The sequence below is a fragment of the Thrips palmi genome, unplaced genomic scaffold, assembly GCF_012932325.1.
Source record: "Thrips palmi isolate BJ-2018 unplaced genomic scaffold, TpBJ-2018v1 HiC_scaffold_11, whole genome shotgun sequence".
In the NCBI taxonomy this organism is placed as follows: domain Eukaryota; kingdom Metazoa; phylum Arthropoda; class Insecta; order Thysanoptera; family Thripidae; genus Thrips; species Thrips palmi.
This window is the reverse complement of record NW_023144622.1, coordinates 4,573,270-4,593,053: the sequence shown is the minus strand read 5'-3', so window position 1 is coordinate 4,593,053 and position 19,784 is coordinate 4,573,270. Positions and strand designations below refer to the sequence as shown.

Below are 19,784 nucleotides of genomic sequence, written 5' to 3'. Positions count from 1 at the left end.
CGGGGCGGGCGCCACTCGGCCGTCATGCCCACGTAATGGCTGGACTTGACATTGTGTCGGTCGGAAGGCCGCAGCGACAACAACAACAAACAATTCGTGTCGGACAACAAAAACACACTCATTACAATTCTTCCAGACGGCGCGCGCGCGGGGGCGGCGCTGCTGCCACCACCCTTTCCATTTTTCCTCTTTTCTCTCTCTCTGTCTCTCTCTCTCTCTCTCTCTCTCTCTCTCCCTCTCTGGCGGCCACACAAAAGGCCGTAATATTGCTGAAAGGCGTGCAGACCGGCCGACACGGCCGCACCCAAACATACGCCGTGCATTCGGCTTTCAGGGAGTCGAGCCCTGCAGCGGCAGGCAACCCGTCCCGCACTTCAAACGGAGAGAGAGAGAGAGAGAGAGAGGCTTTGCGAGGGTGAGGCGGCTAAGACGTCGGGACCGAATTATCAACACGCCAGTGCCCCTCTTGATGAGATCGCGTGTCCCAGAGGCCCGAAATCGGCAAAATCAAAAAGGAAAACAAGGGGCGTCTCATCATGGCGCCGCGTCCCGGAAAAGGCGCGAACTAAGTTTCGCGGAAACTAGTTTCAAAGCGTCGCACGCAACCAACTGGTGAGGGCGAAATCACATTCACGCACACAGTCTCACTCTCTCTCTCTCACACACACACACACACACACTTTCTCGCACACCGCGTGGTCCTGAGCACCACCGGCGCCGCCCCAGTGCGTTAACGTCATCAACATCAACATCGTCAACAAAGACGCGGCGTCGACGAGGACGCTATCTTTGCTACTCACCCTTCCTCCTGGAGAGCCTCTCGTTGGTGTGGGGATGGAGGGAGCCTCCGTGGGACGGCCGCTAACACATGACAACCCCTGCAACAGGTGGCGAAAGGCAAAGCATTAGAAAGGTGCACTCCGCGCACACACACACACACACACTTGCACGGAATTGCGGTCGTGTTGCCGGTGACGACGAATAAGGGACGTTGGGGTCGCGTCGGGAAGGGAGGGGGGGGGGGGTGACGCGGGACGGGCGGCGCGTCAAACGCACGGCGGCGGGCTGGCGCGGCCTGGTGCTCGGGGCTGGTGACGGGGATAAATGGATTTCGGAGCAGCCAGGCAGAGCAGCCAGCCAGACTAGTTTAGCGCCGCGCGCCGCCGTCTTCCAGTGCCTTGACGCCGGGAAGGGCCGAGGGGGGGGGGGGGGCACAGCGCCGAGTCCACCCTCCAGACCGAATTTGCATGTGTGTGTGTGTTTCGCGCACTCACACACACGCGCGCGCTCTGCACGGGCAGAAAATTGGGCCCCGGGTAGTCTGGCCCGTCTGGGCCGGGCTGGAGGAACAAGCACTCCGTGTGCATGCAGGCGGCAGGGCGGCCGGCCGGGCGAGGACGAGACACAAGGAGACAAAAAGATTGGCAAAAAGAGAAGTACCGGCATGGTCAGCGCGAGGGGGGAGAGAGAGAGAGACCGGCGCGGTTCACCCACACTGTGGCAATCTGCCTGTATCTCTGGTCCACCATCGCATCGCCGTGGGTGGGTCGCCCCCCTACGGCGCGCCCCGCCGGGCCCCCCGCGACGGCCCTGCCACACCAACTGTCTCTCCTTACCCAGGTAGTACGGCTCCTGTGTCATCTCGCCGGTGCGTCTCTCTCGCACCCGCCCCGCCTTGCCCCGCGAGCGCGCGAGAGAGACAGAGATCACAGCGGCCCTCAAAGGGCCGCGCGTACAGTGTGTGTACACAGCGAGGGCAGCCCGCCGTTCGCATTCAGCCGATCGCGACCCATTCAGGCATTCGTCTCTCTCTGTCGCGCGAAGCGGGTCGGCTCCACTGTTTGCAAAGTTGAAAACTCAGTGCGGGCAACTGCCCCGCAGCGCCGCGCCGCCACTGCGAGTTTCACACAAAGACATCCGCAGCGGTCGTCAACGTGCTCGCCTACACTGTACACCGTGCACGCCGTACATTGTACATTCCGCATTCTGTTTTCACAACCCTGTTTACCGCCCGCGAGCGCGCGCGCAAAAGAGACCAAAATAAACGTCTCTCTCTCTGTTTCACTCGCGGAAAAATTGACACGTGAGCGTCACAGGAAACAAGTTAATTAGGTCAGTTTGCTGAGAGCAGCGCCCGGTCCACTGCGATGCGCGGTACGCTCTGTCTCACTCGCACTCACGGGGCGTCCCGTAGGGGTGCGAGAGAGACAGCGCGACGAAGCGCCCCTCCATTCTCCATGACCGCATTGAACCTACCGCTGCAGCAGCACCAGTGCGAAACGCTAATGAAAGCCGCGACGGCGGTAGTGCGAGCGAGAGGGGGTAGTTTGGAACTGGCGGGTCGCAGTTCAACAGAGAGAGACGCAGAGCGTCGCGGCGCCGCGGCCAAGATGGGGCACCGTTAATAGTGCAGGCACCTTCTTATTAATGCAGCGACAAGGACGCACAGCGCCACTCGCACACGGGGTGAGTGTGTGTGAGTGAGGGCGAGTGTGTGTGCGCGCGCGTGTGTGTGCAACCTATCCGATTCCCGGTCAGTGCGGTGGCGGAGTCGGGTTTCGGCCCGGCCTGCGGTTACCTGCCAGTCCTGCCACTACACTACCTGCCAACAGCGGCCCCAGTGTTCCACAGTGCTGCCGCAAGGGCGTCCTCCGCCGTTGGTGGTACACTGCGCGCTCGCCCCGCGAAACCAAAACACGGCACGGAGTGCAGCGCCTCCGCCAGGAACGACAACGCGACCATCAAACCCCGACACACTGCGAAGCGAAAAACGGGACGGAATCGAATAAAAACGAATCGCGCGCGCAAGCAGCCATGAAACTCTCGCGGCGGCTGCGACTGACACTGCCACCCCGTAATCCCAATGACGGAGAAAGGGGGGGGGGGCAGCGCGAGGCGAGGCTAAGCTCTTCCCAGACTTCGCGCCGCCCCGCGTCTGCCGTGCCGTGATATGAAACAACATCGCGGCGAGGCGGCGCGGCGCGTCGGCCCGGAAGCAGCCGAAGCAGCCGGCAAACCATCATCGCCTTGCCAGCGAGTCTGCGAGAGCGAGCGAGACGGAGGCTGACAGGAGGCGCGCGGAGTGCGAGAGAGAGAAAAGGACACACACACATCAGCCCCGTCGTTTTCCGCTGAAACGCGCAGGGCGCGCGAGCAACTAACTGCTCAGAGACGACGTGTGCTTTCCGTCGAACTTGGGCCAGGGCGGGGCGGGGCGGGGGTGGGGCGGGGCGGGGCGGGGTGGGCTGGGGTGGGGCGGGGCGGGGCTGGTGGCGAAGGGGAGGGAGGATCTTTCTCGAGTCCACGCCGTCTTGCCGTCTCGCTGCTCCGCTGCTTCGCTCTCCGCGGCCTCAGCCTCTGCCCGCCAAATGCTCCAATCAGCGCCATTCTTCTGTCCGACAGGGGCGGGGCGGGGCGGGGCGGGGCGGCGAGGCGGAGCAAGCTCCACAGAAACAAGTTAGCCCCAACTGCGGCCGTTCCACACACTCGGCCCTCCTCGAGGACAGCCTCTCTCTCTCTCCCACCATTTCGCCACGACCCATGGCGACGTCACAGCACACTGACTCCGAGAGTCGTTTTCGTCGCGAAGTCTCTCTCGCTCGAATGCGGGACGCCCCACGAGCGCAAGAGAGACAGAGCGACGAAGACGACGGTCACCGCCGCGGCCCGGCCCCGCACACCGCAAGCTAAGCCCTCGCTTTCAGGCCACAGCGTAAGAAGGAACAAACCACGGCGTATTACTTGGCAAACAAAATCCTAAAAAACATAAACAAAGTTTTTTGAGGACGCCGGCAAATCAGCGCAGAGAATGCAGCGAGGCGGCACTCCGGCACTCACTCACGCCTCTGCAACTTGCACACAGCACTGGAATGCAATTAGTTGGGGGACTGGCCGCATCCTGGGAGGGGGCGCCGCCGCGCTGCTGTCTCGTCCCATTACCGCCCTCGAGATGGGTCCTGAGGTGAGGTGCTTGGCAGTGGCGTGGCGTGGCGGGGCGGGGCGTGGCGGGGCGGGCGGCCTCCCCACAGGGACTCGGAAAGGCAAAGGGCACTGGAGGCACTCAGCAACACCGAGTCCTTTCCCTCCCCGGCGCCCCGGCGGGGCCCGAACCCCTGCGGGGCCCCCTGTGGGGCCCAGGCACGGGGGCAGGCGTATGGGCCTAATCGCAAGGAAATGTCCCTCAACGCGTTAAATTAAGCGGTAATTGCTCGTTTGCACGGCAGAGTGCGCTGCGCTCGGAGCGCCTCAGAGCCTCGCAGAGCATGACGGGTAAAAGCCCAGCCAGGTGCGGCCTGCGGGCCTGCGGGCCTGCGCAGCCTGCACACGTGAGGCTGCTACACTACAATGCGGCAATGCGGGCGAAAGAGGGACGGAGAGACCCGTCGGGGGACAGCTGGGGTGGACGCAGCGCGTTCACACCGCTGACAAGCACGCCACTTTCGGCGACTGTCCGCCGAAACGTTTTCCGCGACATTTTCATGACGGGGAAAGTTGTCGGAAACATGTGTACTGCACTGCCAACTTTGCACCAAGTAACTACCTACACTGTATTTAGCCCGGAAGTGTTCTGTGGGAGGGAGAGGGGGAGAGAGGCGTGATGGTGCTTGGCACGCGCGCGACGGGGACGCCCCCGCACGCTCCAGATTTCCTGCACCATTTCTATACGGGGGAAATTGCCACTGAAAAGCACAAGTCGCGCAGGCAGCCATGCGAGGGGAGGGGGGAGGTCCGGACAGACGGACAGACCAAAGTTTAGAACGCGACAACGGGACGGCCTCCATGGCCCCACACCACGGCCTGGCAGAACATTACACACTCGGTGCGAGAGTCGGGTCTGCGGTCGGGGCCCTCAACCTTCAGGGCCTTCAGAGCCGCCTGCAGGGCTGTCCGACAAGATTAGGGGGACATACTCCACTTATCGCGAACCGACACTGCGGGGCGCGGTGGGGCGCGGCGGGGCCCTCCCCGGGGCCCACACTGGAGCCCCCGGCCGCGCCTGCAGCGCCAACCACCCCGAGTGCGAAAGGCCTTCGTCAAGATATTATCAAGTCAAATGTGTGCCGGCGGAAATAATTACACGGGAATCCCAGCCCCCCCCCCCCCTTTTGGCGCCCCCTTCACCTCTGACGCCCACCCGCCCCATATCGCGTACACGGGATAACTTCGCCCTCAGTAGTTATATCCAATCTACATACACAGCGCACGCGCGCGCCCTACGCCACTACACTGTTATAAATTTCCATTTGCGGGGTAACTTTCCCTCCGCGCGCCAGATATCCTTGCCGGGGCACTATATCCTCGCGCAGACTATGCAAGCGCCGGCAGCCAGCAGCTCGCAGAAAAATAAAATTACCGCCCGCATAATTTAGTTTCCGTTTTCCAGTGGCGTTAGCCAGCCAGCCAGCCAGGCAGGCAGGAGGAGGAGCAGAGAGCAGGGGGTTGAAAGGGAGCGGCGTGCCACGGCGAGCCACGGCGTGCCAGCAGGGAGGCTGAGGCAGCTCAGCCCCGGCCGCTCTAGTCGAGCTAGTCAAGCTCGAAAGGCACCTATCTGCGCCGCGCTAATCACAAGACCAGCATCCCGGCTCCCCTGAGGGCTGACTACGAGCCGAGCGTCGCTCTGTCTCTCTCGCACCCACACGGGACGGCCCGCGAGTGCGAGAGAGACAGAGGGCCTGCGGCTGGGAAGCAGTCCGTAGGGGCCCCCCGATCGACCTCGTCCGTCAATGGGCGTCTGGACGGGCATCCACTGCCGAGGAACGACCAGGCCGCCCGTTTCGTCACTGTAAAACTCTCGTTAGACTTTTTAACAGTGCCCTCCGGGACGAAACAAGTCCGGTGAGATATCCCGCACTCTATACGCAAATACACTCGTTGTCCTGTAACGACTCCACCCGCGAGTTGGCGATCGGCTCCCCGGAAACGATCCACGGTTCCGACTCGGCTTCCCCCCGGACTGATTCCGTCTCTCTCGCACTCACGGGGCGCCCCGTGAGTGCGAGAGAGACAGACCGACTTGCCGAAGTCCTGCGCGCTTCCTTCGCAATGCGGGCTGCCTGCGCGAAACCACGGGCCAGGGATTTGCTGCCAGCGCGGCGCGGGGATAGGCCCACTTCAACCCTCCGTCTCGCTCGCACCTTCGCAGCTCCGCGTGGAGGTGAGACGGAGCGACCGGGAGACTCTTCGAGTCGCCGGCAGCGCGGAATTCAATTCGAGTTAATGGCGCCATTTTTCACGTGTCGGCTACCAAATGAGCGCGCAATTTTTCACAGGCAGACCAATACCGTCGCCCGGCCCGGCGTCCGGGATTGACGCAGTGGAACGAGACGCGTTGATAAATACGAGCCGAGGCGATCGAAGCTGCCGGGAAGAATGACCCGTCATTTCCATGTTTGTTTGTGACGGCAGAAATCTGCAAAAACCAAAGGCCTAGCCCCGTGGCTCGGCACCGCAGGCTTTCTGAGAGCTGCAGTTTCTCTCGCACCCCCGCGGCCCGAGACCGGGAGTGAGAGAGAGACGGAGCTACGCGTTCAGAATCTCCACCTTGATATAGATTTGTCGAAAGCGTGTTTCGACGCCATCCATCTTGGCAGTGGCGTGGCCTCGCCGGCCTCGCCTCCAAAAATCCACGACTTGGGCACTTCGCCTCCTGGGCCTTCCACACGTGCGGACAAGAGGAGTTATTGCGAAAAAAAAATTAATATTTAAAAACATTTTTTAATACATTTTTTTTTATTAAGTGCCCTAGCACTGCACCGGTCGTCGGACCGGGGCGAGGGCCTCGCACCACGGCTTTGCAAATCAAATCGCCCAGTAGTAAAGCCACAACGATATTCCAAAGAAACACACCCCGCCGAGGGACACTCTCTCTCTCTCTCTCTCTCTCTCTCTCTCTCTCTCTCTCTCTCTCTCTCTCTCTCTCTCTCTCTCTCTCTGCGGCAGGGACCGCGGCCAAGACTTTGGCGCCGGGACTCACCAAGTTGACGATTGCATTGGGCACGCAGCGTGGTGGCGATCCTGGAAGAAAGAAAACGAGGTTACTCCACTGGAATACGAAGCCAAGACAGCGCGGATAAATATGAAACAAGACGCCCAGCCCAGAAAAGAAAACACGAAAAAGAAAAAAATCCCTCTTGTATTTACTCCCGCTTGTCCTAAAAGCACAAAGTCGGCGAATTATCCCTGTCCGTCATCGTCGGCCGGTTATTTTAAAAAGGGAGCGCGCGAAACACGGCCGAGGGAAGTCCTTTATGTTGACACAAGAGAAAAGAAAGCCCTCTAATTCGTCGGCGAGTCCGGCGGGCGGCAACGGGAAAATCTTTTCCCCGGAGCTCATTCCGCGAGAAAAGCCGCGATGAAAAGCACGGGAAATGCCAATTACAGTTCGGCCACTGCTAAATTAATTCGGGCGCGAGGTGTAAGGCACCCCCCTACCCCCTCCCCTTTCCACCTGCAGCGGTGCCGCCAATCAAAGCGCCAATCAGCGCCGGGCGGACTCATTAAAAACCAAACTTCATAAACCGATCGACGGGGGGGAAACGAACAAGACCGCCTCTTCGCGGTGACCGCAGCACCATCACTGTGAAAAAACTTGTTAACACTTTGTAACAACAATCGTAGACGAAATTTTTCGCACCTTAAAAACGACGAAGGTTTCGTAACGAAAATGCAAAACACAGCGCCTTCACTCCTATCTAAATGCATGGGGAAAATTAACTTCCAGCGTAGTTGTACGCTTGAAGCAGGTCTCCAGACGTAGTTGCAAGATTGAATGAGGCGTACGACAACTCCGCTTTATTTTTACCAGTGAATCACCCAACTCGCGGTCCAAGTTTTAAACGCGCGCCCCGCGGACGGCGAGGCGAGGCAGGCCTAGCAGTCGAGGCCAAGGTGTCCGCCGCCCAATTTAGGGCCGTATTTGCCGCCGAAGTAGGTGGCGAGGAGTTACGGCAGTTAAGGGACGCGCAATTATGATAAACGCGTCGCAGAAGTTGGCGCGGCGGGGAGGGGGGAGGGAGGGGGAGAGAGAGAGAGAGAGAGAGAGAGAGAGAGAGAGAGAGAGAGAGAGAGAGAGAGAGAGAGAGAGAGAGAGAGAGAGAGAGAGAGAGAGAGCGACGCGCCTGCAACAACCCCCTCCCCCTCCCCGCCGCCTAGCCGCCTATTATCGGCCACACCTGCGACCTCAACGACACCGAAGCCCACAATCCGGAGCAGCAGCTGTCTCTCTCCGCTAGACGGGCGTCGCCGTCTTCTCTCTCAGAGCGACGGGACGACTTGGTGGTGAGACAGGCTCGGACAGACGCAGCGGCGCCGCTGGCTGGTCTGCGCGAGCTCTGCTCCTCCACCATTCAGACCGCCATCATCTTGCTGCTGTGAAAAGGTAGCCCCTAAACCTCTCCCCACCCCAACCCCCGGGATCATAATCCGAGTCCACCACAAACACGGGCGGGCCGCGTTGTTGTAGTGTAGGCCCGGCGCGTCTTGCGTCCCTCGGCCTGTCCGTGCCTCGGCCGTGCTTCAGCCGTGCTTGTTTAGCCGCGCTTTAGCCGCGCTTTGGCCGGGCTTGCGGCTCAATCCGCCGCAATCCACATCGACCCGGAGCCTTCCATGTGGAAACTTGCAGTGCACTCCACACAGCCGGGCGGGGACGGAGGGGAGGAAGCGGTAGGGGTGGGTTTAGGTTAGCGCAGTACGGAAGCAAAAGGACGAAAAAAAAGTTACGTAAAAATACCATATTTCGACAAATAAAGTTAGTTTTGAAGACAATATTAGAATTAAAACAGACGGTAAGTCAGAAAAAAATGTTTGGTAGTGAGCCACAGGCTTACAAAAATTTTTCTTCTCATTCGTTGCGCCAACTATCCCCCCGGACAACACGGGGTCACATTTTTCCCCCGCTAGCCATATTACCTGGCGCCTGATGACACGGAATTGGTCCGATTCATCACTTAAGACTACGGGCCGGCTGGGGCAATCTCACTCCGGGGTGGCAGCCCCAAATGAAATGCCAGCCCCGCCGAGCCCGCGCCCCGAGGGGGGAGGGGGAGGGGGATGGGGTTGGCTCGGTGCGGCCCTACATTACAATGCCTTTCGGATTGAAGACGGGACACTTGGGGACACCTGTTCCAGGTAAAGGTGCGGCCTGGGAGAGGGTGCCTTGCAGGGGCAATAATTTCCCAGGGTGAGGGATGGCCTCCCCGTCCCCGAGAGGGAGAGAGAGAGAGAGAGAGAGAGAGTCTGATAACGGCCGCGTCTCTCCAGCAGCGCACAGCGTTGCCCAGTTCCAGCGGATGATACTGCATTTTTACGGCGCTAAGGTACCATCTGTACCATCTGTCATCTGTTAAAAACGGGAAAAGCCTGACAGGGCAACGAGGGAAATTTCCCGCAATTCGCATGGATTTCGACACTCGAATCCTCGCCTGTGTTGCACAACATAACGGAGTTAGCGGAATGCGCGGCAGCCTCAACCCCTCATCATTTCGCACGCGCACACGCACACACACACAGTGCAGCGTTCTCTCTCGCCCTCATTAAGGGTGGGACCTGGCAGCCGCAAGCGTGCGCTGGCGTGCGTAAGCGTGTTCAGAACATAGGCCAGCGAGCCCCACCCGCGGCAGGCAGTGGCACGCAGCGCCCCCGCAGCCCCGGGCCCCGCCAGGCCCCGCCAGGCCTCTCCGTGAGCCGAATTCCAAGCCACTCCGTTGGCGCTCGGCTCCAGTCCGCTCCAGTCGCCGCCAGAGGGCTGCTTTCCGTCTTTTCGTGCACTAGCCGGGCCCCGGAGTGGGTCCCCCCTCTCCCTCGCACCCCCTGGACATACGCGACCCTTTTTTCTCGCTCCCTCTCGGTAAGGGAAAGAGGGAACGAAAGCAGACAAAGGCCGAACCAACTCTTGCTCTTCACCTGCGACGGACAGAGAAACGCTTTCGACCACATCCCTCGGCAGGCTTGCGGTGTAGGAGAACTCCGGCAAAGTACACAGCCGCGCAGAGCAACAGCGAAGCGGCCGAGCCTGTCGATACCCCGGCCAGGATAACAGCCGCAGGACCGGGATTAGCTTGCCGGGTCAGCTTGCCGGCCTGGCGATACTCCACGCGCGGAGTCCTGTTTAGCCACTCTGGAGCTCAAAACACGACCAGAGTTTTCTGCCTTACAGTGCCACGGCCTACAGGCAGGCTAGAGAGTGCCTCGCGCATGGAGTAGCGCCGACGTGGTGACGTAGTGCGCGCCCGTGAGGGCCTAGTGGGCCTGCACGGGGAGGCCTGCTCACTTATAAGCATATCAAAGCCCTCCCTTTTTCACTCCGCGGGAGTTCGACGAGCGGGGCTATAAAAAGGCCTTCGTTGGGCCCACACACGACGAGAAAAGAATCCCCCAAAGGGCGGAGGGGTGGCGCTGGTGAGAAGAAAAAGCAAAAAGGAGAGAGAAAAACACACAGAGGGGGCGGTTCGACTAGGGGGTTCTAGCCGGGACGAACGCGGAGCCGGTGGAGTTTCAAGGGTTTTGCATGCAAAAACGAGAACCACGTGCCGATGACAAATGCATCGGGCTTTCAGGTAAGCTCCCCGCCGATTCCACCGACCAGAAAAAAATCTGGGAAATCCAGGCTTCCTGTAATCCTACCCCACGCTCGATCTCCATTGACGCAGTATATCCACGCTAAGGGGCTCCATGCAGGGCTCGCCCTGGTAAATGACCCACTGGCAAATGACCCCACATGAATCCCTGCCCCTTTGGCTGTGCCCCAGGCGGCCCCGTGGGGGGGGGGGCTGACAAATTCACTCACCTGTCTTGGCAGCACGGCGCCCCCGCAGAGACACCTCTCTCCTCTCTCTCTCTCTCTCTCTCTCTCTCTCTCTCTCTCTCTCTCTCTCTCTCTCTCTCTCTCTCTCTCACCGTCGCACACGGGCCCGCATTCCTGAGGGCACTTTGGGGGGCAGGTTAGTGGTCGCGGTCGCAAAGCCGCTGAGAAATTTATCGGTTTGCCGGGGAGCCCCCCCCCCCCCCCCGTCCGGCAGTCCCAGCCCTCCTTCATCGAAGTGTGCGGAGCAGAGACTCGTTTCCAGGGTTTAACCGTCTGCGAAGTGAAACACCGCCGGGGGGGGGGGGGGGGGGGGGGGCGTGACCACTAACGCAGCGCGCCTCCCTTTAAGAATGCAAATACAACACCGCACTTCTGGGGGAGGCGCCAGCCCGGCCGGACGTTTAAAAATGCATTTCACACGCGGCAGGGAAAAAAAAGAAGGGAATAAATGGAGAATGAGTTCCACTGATGAAGTGCGGGGCGGCTGGCATAACCACGTGCCGTCATCGCCGCAACAGATTCCCGCCATTTTCCTCCTCAAAGCGCTACATCACGAGCAAAGCCGAAAAAAGAGAGGCAAGACAAACAACGTCAAAATAAATAAATAAATAACGACAGCGAGCCGAGCGAGGCATCCTAAGCGCGCGCGGCGGGGTGGAGCGCCTGCGAACCGAGGATAGGCCGTCCCGCCGAGCTCGGACGCGCCGCGCGGGGCGCATGCGGCCTACCTGCCGGGCGCTCCACAGTGGGCCAGAAGACCGGTGGACTCTCCACGCGTTTCGAGCTCCAGAGTCGCTAAATGGGTCTCAAACCGAACGTGTGACCCCACCAATGGATTGCTCTCCGAACGAGGAATCCATTGGTGGGGTCACACGCTGGATTCGAGGCCTGTTTGGCGACTCTGGAGCTCCAAAACGCGTCATGAGTTTCGTCCGCCTCCACCGGTCTTCTGGCCCACTGTGCGGAGGCCCCCAAGGTCCCCGAAGGCCCTCGAGGCCCCGAAGCGGCCACTCCGAGGCAGGGCGGGGCCCTCGGTGGGCCCCGGGCCGGCCTGGCGCACGTGCTCGTCTCTAGATTTATGGCCCGCGTCACGACATAGTCACACAGAGCGCGCCGCTGGGAGTAAAATAATATACTGCACACTGGCGCAGTGTGTCCTTCCTCCTGGAAGACAAGAACGCCCCCGCCCGAAACGGCGCCTTGGGGTGGCGGGCCGGCCGTCGCCGGACGCACGTGTGTGTGTGTGTGTGAGGCACACAACAGTGAGAATGCGAAAAATTCGCGTAGGCCGAGCGCGAGACGTTGCGGGCACACGCACGTGCACGCACACACAGACACAAAGACACACACACACACGTCGGGAGCAACACACGGACGCGCGCACGCACACATAAAAGGAAGCAACATTCCTAGCACCACTTCCACGACTTTTACTGCCCGGACCGTAATTGCTCAGCACCGCGCGAGAGGCCCCAAATGGAGCGGAGCCGCCTAGCCGCCCGGGCGCTTGTCCCCCCCCCCCTCTCCACCAAGCAGGGGTGTGCAAACAGAGTGAACCGCACGGGTACCAGCTCGCGGACGGCGGCGACGACGCCCCACGGCTTTGCCGTTTGCCCAGCGGCAGCGCCTCAGAGACTACACGCACGCGTCGCCCGGGGAACCACTCGGGCCGCGCGGAGCGGCGCAGAGCAGCGCAGAGCCAGAGTGATTCTGTTGCCAACAGTGGCGACGAGCGCAGCTTTGTCGCGCGAAGCGAAGCGACTGAGTGCGCTTCTGGGTAAACCAGCGAGAGAGAGGTCCTTGACCTGCCTTTGACACATGGAGGCTCTGAGTTGCGTGTTTCGAGTGGCACACAGTGGGCCGAAAGACCGGTGGAGGCGGCCAAAATCCCGGACGTGTTTTGAGCTCCAGAGTCGCTTAACAGGGCTCGAACCGAACGTGTAGCCCCACCAATGGATTCCTCGTTCGGAGAGCAATCCATTGGTGGGGTCACACGTTAGGTTCGAGTCCCGCTTAGCGCCTCAGGAACTCAGGAAACGCGTCCGGGATTTTGGTCGGTCTTCTGGCACACTGTATGCTGCCGGTGCACGGTGCGCTGATCCGCTCCGCTGCCGCGTCGCGGATCAGACTGGCGCACACAGCGTCAACATCGGCTGAACCTTCCGAACCGAACGCTCCTGCTTCTGTTTCGCTGCGGCCCGCGAGTCTGAGCCCTTGTTTCGCGTCCCGGACCGCGAGGAGAGGGTCCGCAAACAGAAACCGTTCACGTTCCGTTGGTCTGACGGCGACACTGGCGCGCCGGCTCCACCCGCGGCGTGTATCGGGGCCGCCGAAATGACACGGACGCTGTTTCATGCTATCATTGGAACGGCGGGCCTTTGTTTGGGGGGCATTTGGATGGAATGCGCATTATCCGGGGCCGGGGCCCGGCCGCTGGGGCCCCCGCAGCCCCACGATGGCCACTCCGCGCTGCAGCCCCCGACCCTTTTCACGACCCATCCCTGTGAAAATAAAGCACTTCTCGGCTGGAAACTGCAAAAATTATAGCAAAAATTTCAATTTAAAAAAAAAAAGTGTTTTGAAAAATGTCCGAATTGTTCGCGTCCAATCACAGCCCCTTCTGGCCCTGGCGGGTGATTGGCACTCGAGGCGCCCATCTGCACCGACCGGAGACAAAAAGGGGAGAGAGAAAGAGAGGGCGAAAAAAGGATCGCCGGCGACGGTTAATTTGATGAAAAGACGAGGAGGAGGCATACCGCCGCCGCCACCCTGGCCGGGCCTCGGCCGGGCCTCGGCCGGGCCCTGGCACCCTGGCGCCATGGATATTGATGAAACTGAAAACCATTCTCCCCGGCCGTGACCGCCATCCATCGACAGGCTCCTCCAGCGACTCCCCGTCGGGCCGCCGAGGCGGATGAAAAATTGCACGTCACCTGCAGGCAGGCCGGGGAGACGACTCCCGCTGACAGCCGGCGTCGAAATAAAACACGAAAACTTGACAAAATGTTGATAGAGCCAATATTGCTGAATCTCTGTCCTCCTCCTCTTGCTGCTACTTCTTCTATCTCTTCTTCTTCTTCTTCTTCTTCTTCTTCTTCTTCTTCTTCTTCTTCTTCTTCTTCTTCTTCTTCTTCTTCTTCTTCTTCTTCTTCTTCTTCTTCTTCTTCTTCTAGTGTAGCCGCGGCCGGGGTTCATGGGGTTGAAAGCACACTGGTGATCAGGTGCGAGCAGGCTGTACCACTTCGTTTAATCATGAGCCGGGCGAGGGTGGAGTAGCGGAACAGGAGTGAGAGAGAGAGAGAGAGAGAGAGAGAGAGAGAGAGAGAGAGAGAGAGAGAGAGAGAGGCGGGCCGGCACCGCGTGCTGACCGAGCTAGCTGGCGCTCAGCGCTGCCGGCGCCACTACCCTGGGCATAACAGTGCGGCGGCCGTCCCGGGCGGCCGTCCCTGAGGGCCGTGCCGTGCACACCGCAGCCAGCCCCGGCCCCGCGCGGTGTGGTTCCTAGTTCCAGCTCCATGCAAATTACACGCCGAAAGCCAGTTAATACAGTGCCGCGCGTCGAGGCTGCACTGCCGCCGACTTCAACGACCGGTCAACGACACTGCACTCTTCCTTCTCTTTCACCGTGTCAAATAATGGCCAAGCTTCTTTAATTTTTTTTTTGGGAAGCGGCGCCCGGCCTTGGAGCGACCCTCCCATCGGCTGGTAGAATGGGCGGCATAATTGCTGCAGGTGCACTGTAACTGGGGCACACGCATGGCGGAGCGTTCCGGCCGCTGCGTCGCCAAAGAGCGAGCGAGAGAGAGACGCTCTTGTTGTTGTTGTTGCGGGCACACAGGAAGCGGAACCGGCCGGATCTGGTCCGGCACTGCGAACTGACCACGCCCACGCGACGCATTACGGGTCGCGTTGCACAACGGTGCCAACATTCAAACCGAGAAAATGGAAACAGATCGAGGCGGGGAAATGACACGGCGGATCCTGCGCTGAATATGGGTCAGGAGCGAAACCGGACGCAGATTGAATATTAGCAGGGGCGGTTCGCGGAGCTCTCCGATAAACCGATAGGAAGCCGTTATGCGGCCATCAGGTCGGGGAGCACAGCACCGGTGCAAAAAAAGAGAGGTGCCGAAGTCAAAGCTTTGCGGATTGTTTCTGCGCGTCGGGGGAAAAATTCACGCCCCACTCCGGGTGACAATTAACAGCGACCGAAAAAAAGCAAAAGCCCGATTTCCTGGTGCATTGTGCTTCTGTGCATTGGACTCGCGGCTCGTCAGGGCCGGCCTTCATTAAGAACCAACAAGAATACGCGCCAAAACGTGTTCTCCTTTTCTCCTTTCCCTCGCACAATCAACGGGAAGAGCACTGGCAAAAAGGACCAACGTCATTCTTTTCCTCCAGTGTGGAAAAAGTCGGAAAGAAAATATTGAAGCAGCAGTAGTCCTTCACGCTCCACTGCGCTCGTCTGCTGCATGCGATCACGTTTCGTCCGTTTTACAACTTTTCCCCTAACTTTGTGAAGAAAAGGAAAACAAGAGTCCTGAAGGAGCGGCAGCCGGCCCGAGGGCGACTCGTTTTATAATATCCTTTGACCCGTTAAGGGATTTCCTTCATTCAGGCTCGGGGGGCTCCGGGCGCATTCGAGCATGTGTGGCCGTGAGTAAGACTGAAAGAGGCCGGGGCGGCCGGGCCTTTCGGCTTTCACACCGAAGTGAACCAAGCGAAGCGCGTTCCAAAAGGAAATGGGCTTATTGGGGCGGGTCACTTGTTGCTCCGCGAAGGCCGAGCCGAAGGCCGAAACGGGGTCGCCTTGGGGAGGAAAGATAACAATAAAAATAAAAGTCATTGTCGCCCTCTGCTTTTCATCGCGAGACGCAATATCGGTTTTTAGCAGTGCGGAAAATTGGTATTTCCTCGAGTGAACTTCTTTCTGGGTAACTTTCAGTAGAAAAAGAAGATACAGCCGAGATGTTTTCGCGACGCGGCGCCTTGAGATGAGCGCTGGGAGATGGACGAGCAGGGCAACAGCGTTGCAAAAGTTTGCTTGTTACACAACCAACCTTATTACGCTTTTTCGTTAGAGGTCCGTGTCTCCTGAGAGTCGAGGGCGATTGCAAACCGTCCTAAGTTCGCGGGCGAGGCAGCGCGCCACTGTAAGTAACCCCGTCTTCTTTTCTCTTATCCAGCCTCTAGCCTACGGCCGAGCTCGGCCCTGGGGGAGGGACTCACACCACCATTTGTACGTCCTGGTTCCTGGTGGACACTGGGCCGGCAGGATTGCCTGGAGGGGGGGCGGTCCGGGAAGGCCTCTCCGCAAGAAAACGAAAAATAACAGACACAAATTTCGCCGTGTACCGTCTTAACCTTTCTGCTGCGATAGGGGAATTTCATTTCACGAAGATTATTCATACTTCCCTTACTTTTCTTCAGCTCCGCCACATTAAGCTTCGCAACGGTGCAGTTCGCGCCCATATCGCAGCCAAGCGAGAGCGGGAAGAACCACCCCATCCCCCGAGCATAAACACCGACAGCCGACCGGTAGCGCGAGGGGAGAGAGAGAGAGAGAATAAAATCGACGCTACCGCAAAGTTGGCGGATAGAAGGAACTGGCGGCGACGCTTACCGTTCTGCCGGCCTGGCGGCCTGGCGCGCGTGCGCTGAAAAGTTGAACTGCACGGCGAAACGCAATAAGCCGGCTTGTCATTTCCACGCCGTTCCCTCGGCACGGCACTGCTAGGCGCCAATCCAAGCGGAGGCCGCGGAGCCGCGGAGGGAGGAAAAGGATGTTCTTTTCTTAACACCCCACCGCGCCGCCAACACCCCTGCCACGCCAAAGTGCTCCAACCAACTTTAGTTTACACCGTGTGGGGCCTCTCAGCCAGCCCCAGGGCGCGAAAACTTAACCTTCCTTTTTCTTTTTTTGTTTCACTAGAGATAAAAAGGTGATGCATAGGAGAACTTCATCTCAAAATTTAACGTTAAATGCGGGTCGCCCTGCGCGCACCTTTTTTTATCTCTACCCGTTTACGAGACACGAGCACCCAAAGTCTCAATAAATGTTAAGCTGCTCTGCCCCTGCCACCCCGTCGCCGCGCCGCCCCGGCACCACCACGTTCTCGATCGTATCAGCTTCGACCAAGTTGCAGCACCTCTAAACAACTCACACCTGTACCGAGCAACAACAAGGGAAAAACAACAACAACAAACTACGCGCCAAGTGCGACGAGGAGCAGATGAGGGGAGCGAGAGAGGAAGGAGGGGGAGGAAGGGGGCGGTGATAAGAAGACCACACCACCGCGCCACCCCACTTAGCTGATTGCGAACCGGACTCCGGACATAAGGCGAGTAACTGCCTAGGAGAGCAGCCGCACTTGCCGGGCCGCCACTGCCAAGGCACTGCCGGCAGGGACAACTTGGAGAACAGAGCCAGAACAGACTCGACGAGGTTAACAAGTCAGCGCCTCCATCTTTCTTGTCCTTCTCCCTCCGCTCCACCAAGTTTCGGCCAGACGCCGCGACGGCAACACAGACCCGAAGAGCAGAGAATCATTCAGGCACCCGAAACTTAGTGAAAGCTGAGAATTCTATTGGTGGTGCAAGCTTTCCCGAGACGAAGCCTCACTGCAGCCCGGCACAGAGTACAGGCGCCCCATTCGATCGACAAGGATCACCTGCTACCCGGACAGGGTGTCCCTGTCGTCGGCCCGGAGCCTCCGGCCAAAGGCAGGACAAGGACAATCTGCTGCACAATGGGTGGCTGGCGGAGGGAGAGGCAAACGACCCTGTTGGAGGAATTTCCCCGAGAGGAAAACATGGCGCTTCGAGAGGCAGATCCGCCAACCTTGGAGGGCAGGCCCAGTCCGTCTCCATTACCTGCGACTACCACTAAACTGGCAGCCCGGCAGCCCCACTCAGGGCGACACCTGTTGTCGGTCTGTTGCGGAACAGTTTGACGTGAAGGGGCCCGCCAAGTTTGGATTCCAGCGAAGGGCGGCTACGCCCAGCAAACTCGACAATGGCACGATCATGTTTGCCACGCTGCCGGGCTGGCTGCCGGGGAAGGAGATAGGGGCCCGGATGGAAATACGACAGCGGGTGTGATATTCGTCGCAGAACTACCCCCCGCGGGCGTCGTCCTCCTCCTCGTCGTCGTCGTCGCCCTAGGCCGTTACCCCCAGCCGGCCGCCCCGGCAGCATCACTGTCATCACCACGGCCATTTGCATGGACCTTGGGAGGGTGTGCAAGGAGGCCACCAGCTTGTCACGTTTACATTCGAGCGCGACAACCTCGTGGAGCAACTCACACAGGCAAACACCCACACCCACCCGCACCTCTACCTCTGCCTTTCCAAAGGCAAAGACCAAGCGGTACGGCCATGCTGTCAAACTAAACTCCCTCGTCAGACCCACAGTGCTGCGCTGCTCCCCCTTCCACTTCCCCCGCTCTACCCTCGTCGTTAGGGCACGCGTTCAATGCAAGCCGTCGTGAGCTCAAGCTGAGCCGGCTCTAGCCCCGCCAACTGCAGGGGCGTGACGGCACAGCATCCCGCTGTAGGACGGCGCCGAGAAAGAATAACAAAAAGAAATAAGACGAGAAGTAAAGAATTCAACTTACCTATGGCATCACATGACGGTGACTACGGCTGGCTGCGCGCCACCCAGCCTGAAAGCAGAGAGAACAAGTTATGGCAAAAGCTGACAACCACCAAGAACAGAACAGGAAGTTCGCTCGATTTGCTATATTAATAAAATAAAAAAAAAGAGTTGCCATAGGCTCGAAGGCACTCTGCCCCTCCTCCATCTTTTCCCCAAGATCCTCTCCAGCCCCCTCGGATGGCGAAATAAAATACAGGAAGTGACTTTGTCAAAAAGCGGCGCAGCGGACACGGCCTTATTCCTTTCATCTTGTTTCAGCAAAAAAAAAAAAAAAAAAAAAAAAGGCTGGGCTTCACTTTCATTAGGCCGGCTCGACGGGACACCACAAACGAGTCCACCTCGACGCCTCCGGGCTTATCTGCACACCTTGAGGGGCTGCATAAATACCCCGGCAAAAGGGGGCCCACTGGTTAAAAAAATAATTCAGAAATAACAGCCGTCTCTGACTTCGTTTCACTCGTCAGTGAACAGCGAAACGACGGGCTAATTAATTAAAGTCAAATCTTGACACGTCGAGCACGCAAACGGAGGGAACACGACCCAGAATTTTGTCCGTCCCTTGTTTATCCGAAGCGGTGCCAGGTTTCCATTTTTCCCTGGCAGCCGTGAGGTAGCGGCTCCAGACAGCAACTTTTTCGTCCTTTTCGTGTTCCGCGAGACACTTGGTGGCGTGCCAGCAGCGCGGCTCGCGGCCCTCGTGGCATCGCGCACTCAGCTCGTGGCTTTAGCAAACTCGGCCATGTTAACGAGAAAACTTGGCCATTTCACAGAACGCCTCCGGCAATGCTTGCGACGCGGATCGGCGGGAGCTTTTGTCGCTGCTTTTGTCATAACGCATTTGCATGGACACTTCATTTCGTAACAGATCCTAATTAGAATTGCTAAGTCCGCAATTATTGGACGAAGACACTGCTGGTGGCGCCGCCGCCGCCGCGCAGCCTCTTACAATTCCACGTCGGTTTTTTCTTCCCTCTCGGGCGTCACCAGCCGGCGGCCCTCGAGTTATCACCGGGAAAGATCTGCGTGGAAAGAGAGCCTCCGCACGCGCTGCGAGGAGTGAGTATTGGCCTCGTCAAGAAGGTGGAAGGAAGGAAAGTCTCTCCCAACTTGGACCAAACAAGACGAATCCGAGTTGACAACAACACTAGGTCGCCCCTTTCATCAGAACTGCACCGGAGGGCAACTTTGATTGAAAGTATACAAGAAATTCAAATTGAAAATACACACTGAACTGCTGCGGAGCTCCAAGGAATCCCAAACGCAGTCTGGCTTCTCTTTCAACTTCTTGCGGTAACGTGTGGTCTCACTGAGTCCACGCTGAGGCAGG

At 59.0% G+C, this 19,784-nt stretch overlaps 1 protein-coding gene across 1 annotated transcript in view; it reads right to left on the bottom strand.

Moving 5' to 3' along the window:
• Nucleotides 1-19,784, bottom strand: part of LOC117639690 (beta-1,3-galactosyltransferase 5-like) — a 67,017-nt gene that overhangs the window by 8,906 nt on the left and 38,327 nt on the right. Inside the window, exons 2-4 of the mRNA XM_034375566.1 lie at nt 18,417-18,464; nt 6,974-7,014; nt 801-878 (exon numbers count right to left, since the gene is read on the bottom strand). The gene's annotated coding sequence lies outside the window, so the exon portion shown is untranslated. The remainder of the gene's footprint in view (nt 1-800; nt 879-6,973; nt 7,015-18,416; nt 18,465-19,784) is intronic.